A 16,162-nucleotide genomic window follows, 5' to 3' on the forward strand; every position below is an offset into this window, starting at 1 on the left:
CTAAAACTTGGAAGTCACAAGTACAGAGCCACTAATCTGAATACAAAGCTGAATAACACATAATACTGTCAGAAGGAGTCTGGTGCCGTGGAACCATCATTGGCTCACCTTGAAACTCCGAGAAAATTCTCCAATAATATCTATAAGCCCCCACTTGTACCCAGATCCGTACCTAAACACAAAAGGTGCAGCAAGTGTAGAATGAGTACGTGAAGTACATGTGTTCAGCAGCATCATTGACCAACCCTAAACTATAGTGATGACGACGGTTGGTACTTCCGATGCTCCTCTTCTTACTTAGTTAGTATTCAATTCACAGTTTATAAGAATACAATAAGTAGATAAGAGTCTCACATTATAATCGGATCTAGAAGTCCATTCTTTTTTACCATAACCGTGAAAGTTCAACCTTTTCATCGTTATAAATCAAGAGTAAGTATAAAGATCCCAATTTTATATCAATTATATCAAGTATGAGCAAAAAGATCTCATCTTTATATCCTGTAACGCACACATGGCATGAAATCAATTTAGACAAGCATAAGTAGTGTGAGATGTAAATAATGCATGCAATACAAGTGAATGGTATGCAATGCAACAGCCATATGGACCGGTATATACACGCTCCTACAGTAGGTTTCACGTTACCCATGGGGGACTCATGATGTCCATATACCCACCCGAAATACCAGATCTCCTAGAGCACATCGGGTCCTAGCCATTGGTTGTAATATCATCATCACTCCATCCATGTACCATATCCACTGTCCGGCCTCTCGTGCCCCTTCCTTGTGTTTCATCAATCCAATGCCAAGAATATCATGTCATGAAAATATGAATGGATATGCTTACACCATGCAAATGCATAATATCAAGTATACGTGTTCTTTTTATAACTTAAGCAAGATGTCGAGTGGTTGTAACACTTCATATCTTCGTCAATTGTATGGGCTGTACAATTTGTACGGGACGTACTTGCGTACCTCATCAGAGAGGATTAGAGGTCACCAAAATTTGACATTTCAGGTACGGCCATATTACACGGGTCGTACTTTCCACCGTACATTTTTGTATGGTAAGTACATGGATCACGTACCCTACTTGAGGAAAATTGTAGATTCTATAAATTGCCACTTGAAGTACAGCCACAAGGTATGGGCCGTATTTTTCTTGATGTAGTAAAAAACTATAAATATGGTACATCGGTTTTTAATTCTACTTTTCATATTCCTAAGCCCTAGCACGAAGGTTTTCTTCTCCCACCATCAAAATACACCAAGGTAATCCTATTCCAAGCCTTTCAAGTGAATTCTAACACATATCAACAACAACATACCCAGTGAAATCCCACAATGTGAGGTCTGGGGAGGGTAAAGTGTACGCAGACCATACCCCTATCTCGGAAGACAGGGAGGCTGTTTTCAAAAGACCCTCGGCTCAAGAGAAATCACAACAAGAAAGGTTAGATAAGCACAAGCAGTTCAAAGCAGAATGCAAATGAAACTAAAGAAAGCGAATAAGTCACAATAAAGCAGTCTGAAAAAAGGGAACAGTAGCTACCACAGATAAATAAGATAATCGAAGTACAAGAAACCACATATAGTAGCAACAAATAAAGGACAATAGACTATAGATCGAAACAACGACTGCCTACTAGCCTTCTACCCTAATCTGAGTCCTCTAAAACCTCCTATCTAGGGTCATGTCCGCGGTAAGCTGAACCTGCGCCATGTCCTGTCTCAGCACCTCTCCCCAATACTTTTTCGGCCTACCTCGACCTCTTCTGAAACCATCCATAGCTAACTTATCACACCTCCGTACTGGAGCATTTGTGCCTCTCCTCCTCACATGCCCAAACCATCTCAGCCTCGCTTCCCTCATTTTGTCCTCCACTGATGCTACTCCAACCTTATCCCGGATATCTTCATTCCTAATCCTATCTCGCCTGGTGTGCCCACACATCCATCGCAACATTCTCATTTCCGCAACTTTCATCTTTTGGACGAGAGAGCTCTTGACTGCCCAACACTCTGCCCCGTACAACAAGGTCGGTCTCACAACCACTTTGTAGAACCTGCCTTGAAGTTTTAGTGGCACCTTCTTATCACACCGCACTCCTGAAGCAAGCCTCTATTTCGTCCACCCTGCGCCAATACGATGTGAGACAACATCATCAATATCCCCATTTTCTTGTATAATAGACCCGAGATATTTGAAACTTCTTTTCTTTGGGATGACTTGGGTACCAAGCCTCACTTTCACGCCAGACTCGTGTGTCACATCACTGAACTTGCACTCCATGTACTCTGTCTTAGTCCTACTCAACTTGAACCCTTTAGACTCCAAAGTTTGTCTCCAAACCTCCAGCTTAGCGTTCACTCCGTTGCGTGTCTCGTCGATCAAGACTATGTCATCCGCAAATAACATACACCATGGCACCTCACCTTGAATTCACTGCGTCAGACAATCCATCACTAGAGCAAATAAAAATGGGCTACGAGCTGATCCTTGGTGCAACCCCATATCCACTGGGAAGTACTCAGAGTCTCCTCTCACTGTCCTTACCCTGGTCTTGGCTCCCTCATACATGTCCTTGATCACCCTAGTGTACGCTTCAGGTACACCTCTGGCCTCCAAGCATCTCCATAAAACCTCTCTTGGCACTTTGTCGTAAACCTTTTCTAGGTCGATGAAAACCATGTGCAGGTCCTTATTTCTCTCCCTATACTGCTCCACCAGTCTCCTCACAAGATGGATGGCTTCTGTAGTCGAGCGCCCGGCATGAATCCGAACTGGTTCTCTGAAATGGGCACGCCTCTTCTCACCCTCATCTCCACCACTCTTTCCCACACCTTCATAGTGTGGCTTAGCAGCTTGATCCCTCTATAGTTGTTGCAACTTTGAATATCACCTTTGTTCTTATACAAAGGGACCATCATACTCCACCTCCATTCCTCAGGAATCTTCGCCGTCTTAAAAATAACATTAAACAATCCAGTCAACCACTCCAAACCTGCCCTGCCCGCACTCCTCCAAAACTGCCCAGGGATATGGTCAGGACCGGTAGCTCTTCCCCTGCGCATCCTGCGAACAACACCCTTAATCTCCTCCACCTTTATACTCCTACAATACCCAAAGTCGCGACGCCTCTCAGAGTACTCCAAATCTCCCAACACAATGTCTCTCTCACCTTCCTCGTTCAAGAGTTTATGGAAGTATGACTGTCATCTCCGTCTAATGAGAGCTTCCTCTACCAATACTTTGCCATCCTCGTCCTTGACGCACTTTACTCGATCCAAGTCCCATGCCTTTCTCTCGCTTACCTTGGCTAGACTGAACAACTTCTTATCCCCGCCTTTGTCCTCTAGTTCTACATATAGACATTCGAAAGCTGCCGTTTTTGCCGCCGAAACTGCCAACTTCTCTTCCTTTCTCGCAATCTTATACCTTTCCCTATTCGTCCGCTTCTCCTCCTCATCTTTGTTGTCTACCAACATCGCGTACGCCACTTTCTTTGCTTCCACCTTTCCCTGGACTTCTGCATTCCACCACCAGTCCCCACGTCGCCTACCACGGCGACCTCTCGAGACTCCCAGGACATCTCTAGCTGTTTCCCTAATGCAGCTCGCCGTCCTATCCCACATACTGCTCGCGTCCCCCCTACTCTCCCAAGCCCCCATAGCCATCAGCTTCTCCCCCATCTCCTGGGCACTCGACAAAGTCAGACGCCCCCACCTGATCCTTGGCAGGTCATCCGCGACCCTCTTCCTCTTCTTCCTCGTAATCCCCACATCCATCACCAAAAGCTTATGTTGGGTCGTAAGGTTCTCACCCGGAATGACCTTACAGTCTTTACAAAGACCTTTATCCTTTTTTCTAAGGAGCAAAAAGTCTATCTGCGTCGCAGCTGTCGAACTACGAAAGGTTACCAAGTGCTGCTCCCTCTTCGGGGAACGCGAGTTGGCTACTACCAATCCAAAGGCTTTAGTGAAATCCAGAAGTGAGACTCCTCCTCCATTCCTGACTCCGAGGCCGAAACCTCCATGCTCATCATCATAACCCCCCGACGTTGAGCCGATGTGTCCATTGAAATCTCCTCCTATGAATAACTTCTCGGTGGGCGGTATACCTCCCACCACTTCATCCAAATCCTCCCAGAAGTGCCTCTTCTCCTCCTCGTCCAAGCCTGCTTGTGGTGCGTAAGCACTAATAATGTTCAAGGTAAACCCTTCCACAACTAACTTAACCGCTATCATCCGGTCATTGACCCTCCTAACCTCTACAGCCTGGTCTCTTAGCTCCCTATCTACTAAAATTCCTACCCCATTCCTATACATTGACTTACCCGAGAACTATAACTTATACCCGTCCACATCCTTAGCTTTAGATCCTACCCATTTGGTCTCCTGGATGCAAGCTATATTAATATTCCTCTCCTTAAGCTGAATTCTAACACATATCATGAATTCTAAATAGAAAGTCATTGTTCATAACCTAGGGTTTTCAAGAAAACTCATCTCAAGGATTCAAGGTTGAAGCTTTTGGGATTCTTCAAGTTCAGACCTTTTCTACAAGTTTTGGAGTGATTAAGGTATGTAAGATTTATATCCACGTGTGAGAACATCATTGTTATTCCCCACGCCACGTTCATCTATGAAACCACGAAGTTCTATAAACCTAGGGTTTCTATTTCAATTCATGATAACCCTAAGTTACATGTATCATGCTATACCATGATTGTATTACTAGTTCGTTATTGTATTCTTGATATTCCATTTTTGGTTATTGGCAATCCGGCCATAATCTATGAACACCCACACTTTGCATTCTATGAGTTCTTAAATGCAAGATATGAATTATTATGCTTATTTTCATCAAATGCTACATGCTTCCATGTTTTCATACAAATTTTACTATATATCTTTATTCTTGTTGTATTACACTCACGAATCATGTTTGCAATCATGTTTACGTAATTTATGGGCTCCTAAGACAAATATATCCATATCCATGTTTTGGGAGTTGGATAGATTACCGAGAAGGTTTAATACCTGAAACCACGTATGCCAGCATAGGATGAGGATTGCTCTGCCTAGTTAGGACGATTCCTTCTTGTTTACTCATTGTGGGTTATTGGATCCATTCATGTCATGTTCATGTCTCGTACCCCAGCAAGGTATGAGATGGCTTAGCTGATCAGGTAGAGATCAGATGCCATATGCTCACGTGGTGGTTACATGTCGGTTAAACTAAGGCTTTCCCGCTTAAAATGTTTTACTCATGTTATATATACATTCATGTCAGATGATGCACATGTTCATATTAAGCTTACAGTTTCAATTCCTATTATTTCATGTGCCGCGTTTATTTAATTCAGTTGCTTTACATACCAGTACAATTCAAATGTACCAACGCCCCTTTTTATTGCCCGGGGGCCTGCATTTCAGAATGCAGGTATTGATTTACAAGACGACGCATTAGCTCGTTCATGCATTGCTCGTATCAGCTTTTGGTGAGCCCCATTCCATTTGGGGTGTTATCTTTACTTTATTTTCATGTCAGTTATGTAGTTAAGGTATGCCGGGGGCCTAGTCTCGATAAACAGTTTAGCAGTCCAACTCATGTTAGAGATTTCACAAGCTAGACAGTTATGTCATGTCAGATGTTCAGTTGAGTTAGCCTCATGGCTACATTATTATATTTCTACATTCATGATATAATAATATTTTCAGACATAATGATTATTGAACTCCATGTTTTCACAGTTCATACATGTTTAACTTATATTCCGCATCAGTTATGTCCCATGTTGACTCAGCAAGCCATGTGGTTCGCTCGGTCACATGCAGCAAAGCACCGAGTGTTGCGTTTCGTCCAGGCCATGGTTCACGGTGTAACAAATCTTGGTATCAGAGCCTAGGTTCATGTGTCTTAGGGAGTATATGAAACTGTGTCTAGTGGGGTCACTCTTATGTGTGTATACGCGCCACACATGTAAATAGTTGACCAACAAGACATGTAGGATTCTCTTACATCTTTCATACTCTAGATCGTGCAATTAGAGCTATGCTTTCAGGAATCCTTCTAACTCGTGTGTATTACGTATTTCAGAAAATGCATACGAAAAGAAAGTACACCAAGAGGACTTCAGCAACTCGTATGTTGGGCCCTATACCCGTCTTGTATGGTGATGTTAATATTGCTGCTCAGAATAGGGAAATGACCATCACCAAGATGGTTGCTTTCGTTCAGGGTAATGAGGAACGAATAAAGGAAGAAGAGGCACTCCAGAATGAGAAGGATAAGAAATTTAATAAAAGAGCTAAGTATGCAGGTAATTTCAGTCATGGGGGAGGTGGAGGCATAAAATTCTTCAAGAACAGGTCATCCCAGTGCCCCAACCCTAAAGTTCAAGAATGAGCAGAAGAGATAGAATTTTAGGCCAACAAACACCTATTCTCATGCTAGTATGGATCAGAATACTTATGATAATCTAGTCTACAACAAGTGTGGTAAGAGACACTCAGGGAAGTGTCGCATGGGTATGAATATATGCTATAGGTGTGGCCAGTGGGGCCATTTTCAGAGGGACTATCCATCAGCGAGACAGGGTACCGGAGGTAACGTGGCTCAATCCACGAATTCAGCAGCTCCTTGAAACTCTCAAGCCTATTCAGGGCATAGTGCAGCTAAGTCTGGTAATTCATGCGGAGGTCGAAACTGCTTATATATTTTAGCAGGTCGTTAGGATACATAGGCACGTGCCGATGTTATCATAGGTACATTAAAAGTTTTCACTTTTGACGTTTATGACCTTATTGACTCATGATCCACCTTATCATATGTAACCCAATTTATTGCTAAGAAATTTGGGATAGAACCATAAAGGTTTCATGAACCCTTTAAAGTGTCCACTCTAGTTGGATAGTCATTTATAGATAGACGTGTTTATAGGGGTTGCCCAGTTGTAGTCTATCACGGCAGAACCATAGCCGACTTAGTAGAGTTGGAGATGGTAGACTTTGATGTAATCATGGGTATGGATTGGTTAGCTGCATGTATGCCACCGTAGGTTGTAGAACCAAAATAGTAAGATTAGAGTTTCCTAATGAACCAGTCATAGAATGGAAGGGCAATTCAGTAGTACCCAGGGGTAGGTTTATTTCCTATCTCAAAGCCAGAAAGATGATTTCCAAGGGGGTATATCTATCACTTTGTCCGAGTCAGGGATACAGATACCCAGGCCTTAACTCTTTAGTCCGTACCAGTCGTTAATGAGTTTCCAGAAGTCTTCCTAGAAGATCTTCCTAGAGTTTCTCCTGACAAGGAGATAAACTTTAGAATTGATCTACTTTCCGGCACTGAGCTAATATCTATTCGCCATACAGAATGGCTCCAGCAGAGTTGAAAGAGTTAAAAGCCCAGTTGAAAGACCTTATTGACCAGGGATTTATTAGGCCAAGTATTTCACCGTGGTGTGCACCAGTCTTGTTAGACTACCGTCAGTTGAACAAAGTCACCATTAAGAATAATTATCCTCTCCCCATAATCGATGACTTTGTTGATCAACTTTAGGGTGCCCAGTGTTATTCCAAGATTGACCTCAGATCAGCATACCATTAGTTAAAGGTTAAGGAAGTTGATATTCCAAAGAATGCTTTAAGAACCCGTTATAGTCATTTCGAATTTCTTATCATGTATTTGTGTTGACAAATGCACCAACTGCTTTCATAGGCCTTATGAACAGGGTCTTCAAGCCTTATCTTGATTTATTTGTCATTGTGTTTATTGATGATATTTTGGTGTATTCTCGTAATAAGACTGATCATGCAGAATATCTCAGAATAGTATTGCAGACACATCAGGATAGTGAGTTATATGCCAAATTTTCTAAGTGTGATTTTGGCTGAAGTCAGTGGCATTTCTCGGCCATGTAATTTCAGGTGAAGGCGTTAAAGTGGATTCTCAAAAAATTGATGCCATGAAGAATTGGCCCAAACCCACCTCAGTATCCGATATAAGAATTTTATTAGGTCTGGAAGGCTATTATAGACGTTTTGTAGAGGGATTTTCCTCTATCTCAGCTCCATTGCCTAAATTGACTCTGAAAAAGGTCAAATTTCAATGGGCAAATGCATATGAGTAAAGCATTGAAGAATTGAAGAAGATGTTGACTTCTTATCCAGTTTTGACACTACCAGCAGGAACCGAAAGGTTTGTGGTATATTGTGATGCTTGGGGAGTTGGTCTCAGATGTGTCTTAATACAACATGGTACGGTTGTAGCTTATGAATCCCGACAACTTAAGGCTCATGAAAAGAATTATCCGACTCATGACTTAGAATTGGCTGTCGTGATTTTTACACTTTAAGATTTGGCATCACTATTTGTATGGAGTGCATGTTGACAGTTTCGCTGACCACAAGATCCTTCAGTAAATTTTCAAGCAGAGGGAGTTGAATCTTAGACAGAGAAGATGACTCGAATTTCTCAAAGATTATGATGTGGATATTCTCTATCACCCAGGGAAAGCGAATGTTGTAGCCGATGCTCTTAATCGGTGATCCATGGGGAGTTTAGCTCATGTTAAGGCAGATAAGATAGTTATGACAAGAGAAGTCCACCGCTTGGAAAACCTAGGAGTTCGACTCTTGGACTCTAAAGATGGTGGAGTTGTTGTTCAAAGTAGGGCTTATTCCTCCTTACTGGAGAACGTGAAGGAGAAACAGTTTAGTGATCCCTTCTTACTGCAGCTGAATGAGGGATTTCACAAGCATAAGAGAATGACTTTCGAACAAGGGGGAGAGGATGATACCTTGAGGTACCAAGGCAGATTATGTATGCCAGATGTAGATGGACTCAGAGATCGGATTATGTCACAAGCTTAAAATTCCCATATTCCATCCACCCAATTTCTACGAAGATGTATCATGACCTCAGGGATATTTATTGGTGGAATGATATGAAAACGAATGTAGCGAATTTTATGGCTAAGTGTCCAAATTGTCAACAAGTGAAAGCCGAACACCAGAGGCCTAGTGGCTTGGCCCAGAGTATTGATATTCCCGTTTGGAAATGGGAGATGATAAACATGAACTTTATAACAGGTCTTCCCCACTCATCATGAAGACATGACTCGATTTGGGTGATTTTGGACCAAGTTACTAAATCAACACACTTTTTGCCAGTCAAGACCACCGATTCAGCAAAAGATTATGCCAAATTGTACATCCATGAAATTGTCAGATTGCACGGGACCCTAGTGTCCATTATTTTAGATCTTGGTGCTCGGTTCACAGTGAACTTTTGGAAATCCTTTTAGAGTGGATTAGGTAGCAAGGTAAACCTCACCACAACTTTCCCTCCTCAGACAGATAGCCAGGCAGAGTATACTATTCAGATGCTTGAGGACATGAAAGGGCATGTATCCTAGACTTTAAAGGTAATTGGGATAATCATTTGCCACTTATTGAGTTTTCTTATAATAACAATTGTCATGCTAGTATCAAGATGGCACCGTTTGATGCTTTATATGGGCGAAGGTGTAGATTACCCATTGTTTAGTTTGAAGTTGGTGAAGTGAAGTTGTTTGGACCACATTTGGTCTATCAGGCTATGGAGAAAGTTAAGTTGATTTAGAAGCGTTTGAGGACGGCTCAGAGGCGCCAAAAATCCTACACGGATTTGAGGCGAAGAAACTTAGACGTTCGAGTTGATTATTGGGTGTTCTTAAAGGTTTCACTTATGAAAGGTGTGATGAGATTTGGCAAGAAAGGGAAACTTAGTCCCAGATATGTTGGGCCATAAAAAATCCTGTGAAGGATTGGTCAAGTGGCATATGAGCTTGAATTGCCACAAGAGTTGGCTGTTGTACACCTAGTGTTTCATGTATCCATGTTGAGGAAGTGTGTGGGAGACCCGTTGTTGGTTGTTCCTGCTGACACTATAACGGTGAAGGATGGCCTAACCTATCAGGAGATCCCTGTGGCTATTCTTGGTCGTCAGGTTTGCAAGTTGAAAACTAAGGAAGTAGCCTTAGTAAAAGTGCTATGGATGAGTCAAAAAGCCTAAGAGGCTACGTGGGAAGCCGAAGAAGACATGAAATTTAAATATCCTAATTTGTTTGAGGAACAACTAGAAAATGTTCTAGGTAAATGCCTTCCACATCCATGTTATGTCCATTATGTATTCATACCTCACGTATCACGTTCATGTATTCTCTACTCATGTCTCAAGTTCGAGCGTTCATGCTTATATGAAATCATGTCATGTTATTTCAGTTTCCATGTTCCATGTCATGTTTCCGCACATTCACGTACTCAAGCCATGCCAGTTGCATTCGTAACCATGACCCATCATTTGAGGACTAATCCGAAGGGGGAGTTATTGTAACACCTCGTACCTTATAACTAAGCCTTATTCATGATTCAGGGACTTAGAAATCAAGGTGGCAAGTGTTGGATTTGGAATTTTTGCCTCAGAACTGTAATTGCACATTTTTCGTCAATTGTACGAGCATTACAATTATTAATGGCCGTACTTGTGATCGTACATTATTGTACGAGACGTACTTCCAGCTCGTACCTTATCAGAGAAGATTAGAGGTCACTGGAATTTGACATTTCAGGTACGGCCAAATTGCACCTGCCGTACATTCATGTACGGGTCGTACTTTCCAATGTACGGTACATGCATGGATCATGTACCGTACTTGAGGAAAACATAGATTCTGTAAATTTCCACATGAAGTATGGCCACAAAGTACGGGCCATACATTCATGTACGGGCCGTACATGGTGCCCGCACTTTTCCTGATGCAGGAAAAAAGTATAAATACGGGAATTTAGTTTTTAATTGTATTCTTCATATTCCTAAGCTGTAGCAGGAAGGTTTTCTTCCCCTACTATCAATATACACTAAGGTAAGCCTTTCAAGTGAATTCTAACACATATCGTGAATTCTAAACAGAAAGTCATTGTTCATAACCTAGGGTTTTCAAGAAAACTCATCTCAAGGATTCAAGATTGAAGCTTTTGGGATTCTTCAAGTTCAGACCTTTTCCACAAGTTTTGGAGTGATTAAGGTATGTAGGATTTCTATCCACGTGTGAGAACATCATTGTTATTACCCATGCCACGTTCATCTATGAAAGCACGAAGTTCTATAAACCTAGGGTTTCTATTTCAATTCATGATAACCTAAGTTACAAGTATAATGCTATACCATGTTTGTATTGCTAGTTTGTTATTATATTCTTGAAATTCCATTTTTTGCTACTGGGAGTCCGTCTGTAATGCATGAACACCCATGATTTGCATTCCATGGGTTCTTAAATGCAAGATATGAATTATTATGCTTAATTTCATGAAATTCTACATGCTTCCATGTTTTCATACAAGTTATACTATATATCTATATTCTTGTTATATTACACTCACGAATCATGTTTACAATTATGTTTAGGTAATTCATGAGATTCTAAGCCAATTATATCCATGTCTATATTTTGGGAGTTGCACAGATTACCGAGAAGGTTTAATACCTGAAACTACGTATGCCAGCGTAGGATAAGGATTGCTCCGCCTAGTTAGGACGATTCCTTCATGTTTACCCATTGCAGGTTATTGGATCCATTCATGTCATGTTCATGTCTCGTACCCCGGTAAGGTATGAGATGACTTAGATGATCGAACAGAGATCAGACGCCACATGCTCACGTAGTGGTTACATGTCGGTTATACTAAGGCTCTCCCTCTTAAAATGTTTTACTCATGTTAAATTTACATTCATGTCAGATGATTCTCATGTTCATGTTTAGCTTACAGTTGCAGTTTCAATTCTTATTATTTCATGTGCCATGTTTATTTCATTTAGTTGCTTTAAGTACCAGTACAATTCAAATGTACTGACATCCCCTTTTATTTCCCGGGGGCCTGCATTTCACAATGCAGGTACAGATTTACAGAACGACGCATCAACTCGTTAGGACATTGCTCGTATCAGCTTTTGGTGAGCTCCATTCCATTCGGGGTGTTATCTTTAATGTATGTCGAAGGCCTTGCCCTGGTAAAAAGTTTAGCAGTCATACTCATGTCAGAGGTTTCATAGACTAGTAAGTTATGTCATGTTAGATGTTCAGTTGAGTTAGCCTCGTTGGCTATATTATTATATTTCCGCATTCATGATATAATAGTATATTCAAACTTATGATTATTGAACTCCATGTTTTCAGAAGTTATGCATGTTTAGCTTATATTCCGCATCAATCATGTCTCATGTTGACTCAACAAGCCATGTGCTTCATTCGGTCACATGAAGCTAGGCAACGAGTGTCGTGTTAAGTCTAGGCCATGGCTTGGGGCGTGACAGGGATGAATGCAAATCACGTCATTATTCACAATTATACATCCAAAAATGGCCTTCTAGCCCAAATAAATTGCAATCATACCAACCTAAATCGGTTTATCCACTATTCCTCAAGGCCCGAAGGCTAAACACATTATCTCCATCGCAATTCATATTTAGATTATGTTTTAGCTACCCATACAAATACACTGGTCCCCGCACAAGTGCTCGTCACCTCACCATTACGGGACCCCCAATTCCCTGTTACGCCCCTTATTCAGATTAACAAAAATACATAACACTACATAAAGGGTCTGGTAAGTCTCAACATGCCTGAATCTGAAGCCAAAGAGTCACTCCGCGGCCTTCCCTTTCCTCTAAGCTTCCAAATGAGCCCAATCTATTCAAATACATTATCTACACGAGAATACAAGTCTAACTATACCCATAAAGTCATATAAGGAATTTGGGTAAAAAATGTCAACCCAAAACACCTTCCCAAACCCCTAAGGTCAAAACGGTAATTTATTATGAAATCGCGTTCAACATGGTCAAATTAATAATCTACATGGATACACGAATAAAACAACACCCATATTGCTATATTTAAATGTGAAACCCAAAAAGGTAACCCAGGCCCTACATGGATAAAAGTAGAATTTAAGTATCGAATCCTCTTACCCATAGTCTAGATATTCCACATCCTAAGAATCTTGTAGTTCTACCCACAAGTGAGTCCTCAATTTCATAATTTCCTTCAAAACCCTATTCCATGGAAACCCTTATTTTCTACTTTAGAAATCATGAATAGAAGCATTATTTAATGGAAGGAATTGTTAATAAACACTTAGATTAAGGTAAAAAACATACCCTAATGAAGAATCTCGAAAATGGCACTAGAAATCCCTCTAATCTGAGCTCTATAGCTTCTAAAATAGGTTTATAGAAGTGAAATATGAAATGGGGGTTTTAAATCTGTCCAGGCATATTTTGCTCATCGTGAATGCACCCAAGCAACGCAAACATGATCCAAACCAGGCCCGACACATCGCGAATGCAGCACGCCAATCACAAATGCAATGGGTCAGCCTAACCTAACGCAGACCCCAAAGACTCATCATGACCGTGAGCCCGTAGCCGTGATCGCTAGCCAAAGCCACGCGAACGCGAAGAAGGAAACCAGATCCACTGAAACATGATTTTCTGGTTTTCCCCCGAATTTCAATCAAACATCTGAAACTCATTCGAAATCCCTGGAAACAAACCAATTATGCAGACCAAGTATAAATGACACTACGAACTAACTCGCGCACTTCAAATCCCAAACTAAGTTGTCTTAACCCGGGTTGACCAAGGTCAATTCCAAAACATCAAAAACTCAACTTTCCAACCAATGACCCAAATCACACCCTAATGCCTCGGGACCCGAACCAAAGGCTTGACTAAGTCAAATATCACATTTTCGACCTATAGGAATCGACGAAACTTCCAAAATGACGTATTTACGCATGATGTTGACTTTGGTCAAACATCTCCATTTCATTAACTTAGAAAACTCTAATTACATCAAAGCCAATTCAAAACGTTCCCGATCACCTCACGAACTATACCACCGATCCCCGCGAGTCAAAAAGTTTGGTATGAAACTACAGGAAGGGTATTTTGGGGAAAATGAAGAAAAAAGCTCAAAATGAGTAAGCGAGTTGTTACATCAGATACCACTTAAAATAGCTTTTGTCCTCGAACGGTAAAAGATAGAAAGATATCTGGATCCTCAAAGAGTTGGGGATAGCTGGATCGCATATCAAACACGGTCTCCCAAGTAGCCTCCTCAACCGGACGATGCATTCATTGCACTTTCACTGAAGCTATTTCTTTCGATCTCAACTTCCAAACCTGTCTATGTAAAATGGTTATCGGTTCCTCCTCAAAAGTCAAACTCTAATCATGTAGCACTGAATCCCACCTTATCACATGAGAACCATCCAAATGGTAGTTCTTCAGCATTGAAACATGAAAAATTGGGTTAGTACCCGAAAGACTAGGAGGTAAAGCCAACTCATAAGCTACCTCCCCAATACACTGAACAATCTCAAACAGACCAATAAACCTCGAACTCAACTTCCCTTTCTTCTCAAGCCTCATCACACCCTTTATGAGGTGAAACCTTTAACATAACTTGCTCCCCAACCATAAACTCTAAATCACGAACCTTCCAGTCCGCATAACTCTTTTGCTTATTTTGTGCCGTGTGAAGTCTATCATGAATCAACTTAACCTTATCCAAGGACTTTCTTAACAAATATGTACTCCAAGGTCTAACCTCGAAAACATAAAACCAACTAATAAGAAAATGATACCTTCTACCATACAATGCCTCTAACGGTGCCATCTTAATACTCGAATGGTAACTGTTGTAAGTAAAATCCACCAAAAGTAGAAACTTATCCCAATGACCACAAAAATCAATCACGCAGGGCCACAACATGTCCTCAAGAACTTGGATAGTCTGCTCGGACTGTCCGTCAGGCTAAGCTAACTTCTCTGAATTTTAGGTAGTCTAAACTGGAATGAAATGGGCAGACTTGGTCAATCTGTCCACAATGACCCAGATAGATTCAAACTTGGCCAAGGTACGAGGCTATCTTAGCATAAAGTTCATAGCAATCCGCTCCTACTTCCACTCGGTATGGGCATCCTCTGAATCTTACCACCAGGATTCTGGTGCTCATACATCACTTGTTGACAATTCAAACACTGAGACATAGACTCCACTATGTCTCTCTTCATGTAGGGATCTAGTAGCTCAGTTGGTTGACTACATGAACTTTCATCTTGTTGGTGAGGGTTCAAATCCCCACATTGTAATCCTCTCCCCTATTTCCCCTATACTCACTGCCTTCCTACTCATGGCTTCCACCACCACGTTGGCCTTTCCCAGATGATAAAGAATGTTCATGTCCTAATCCTTGAGCAACCCCAACCACCTACGCTGCCTCAAATTGAGGTCCTTCTTATTGAAAATGTACTGAAGACTATGACGATCCGTGAATACCTCAGACTGCACCCCGTAAAGATAATTTCCCCAAATCTTCAAAGCAAATACTACCGTCGCCAACTCCAAGTCATGAGTGGGGTAATTCTTCCCATGCATCTTTAACTGCCTCGAAGCATAAGCAATCACCTTTCCCTTCTACATCAACACACACCCAAGACCCACTCCAAAAGCATCACAATAGACCGTAAAGCTCCCCCTCAATAGATAAAATAAAAATCGGAGTGGTAGTCAATAAAGTCTTGAGCTTTTGAAAGCTCATCTCACACTCATCGGACCAATAGAAAGCCAATTCCTTCTAATTCAATTTGGTCCACAGGGATGCAATGGATGAAACCCCTCCATAAGCGTCGATAGTAGCCCACAAGACATATGAAACTCCAAACCTCGGTGATCGAAGCGGGTCTAATCCAATCCTGTACTGCCTCAATCTTCTTAAGATTAACCATAATACCATCCTTAGTCACCACATGACAAAGAATGCCACTGAATGAAGCCAAAACTTACTCTTCAAAACCTTAGCATAAAGCTTCTTCTCCTTTAGAATCCCGAGCACTATCCTCAAATGCTGCTCATGCTCCTCTCAACTACGGTAGTAAATCGAGATGTCGTTAATGAAGACGATGAAGAATGAATCCAAGTAGGGCCTGAGCACCCCATTCATAAAATCCATAAAGGCTGTGGGAGCATTTGTCAACCCTAATGACATCACCAAAAAATAATAATGCCCATAACGTGTCTGAAAAGCTGTCTTAGGAACAT

This window comes from Lycium barbarum, chromosome 8, assembly GCF_019175385.1.
Source record: "Lycium barbarum isolate Lr01 chromosome 8, ASM1917538v2, whole genome shotgun sequence".
Lineage (NCBI taxonomy): Eukaryota > Viridiplantae > Streptophyta > Magnoliopsida > Solanales > Solanaceae > Lycium > Lycium barbarum.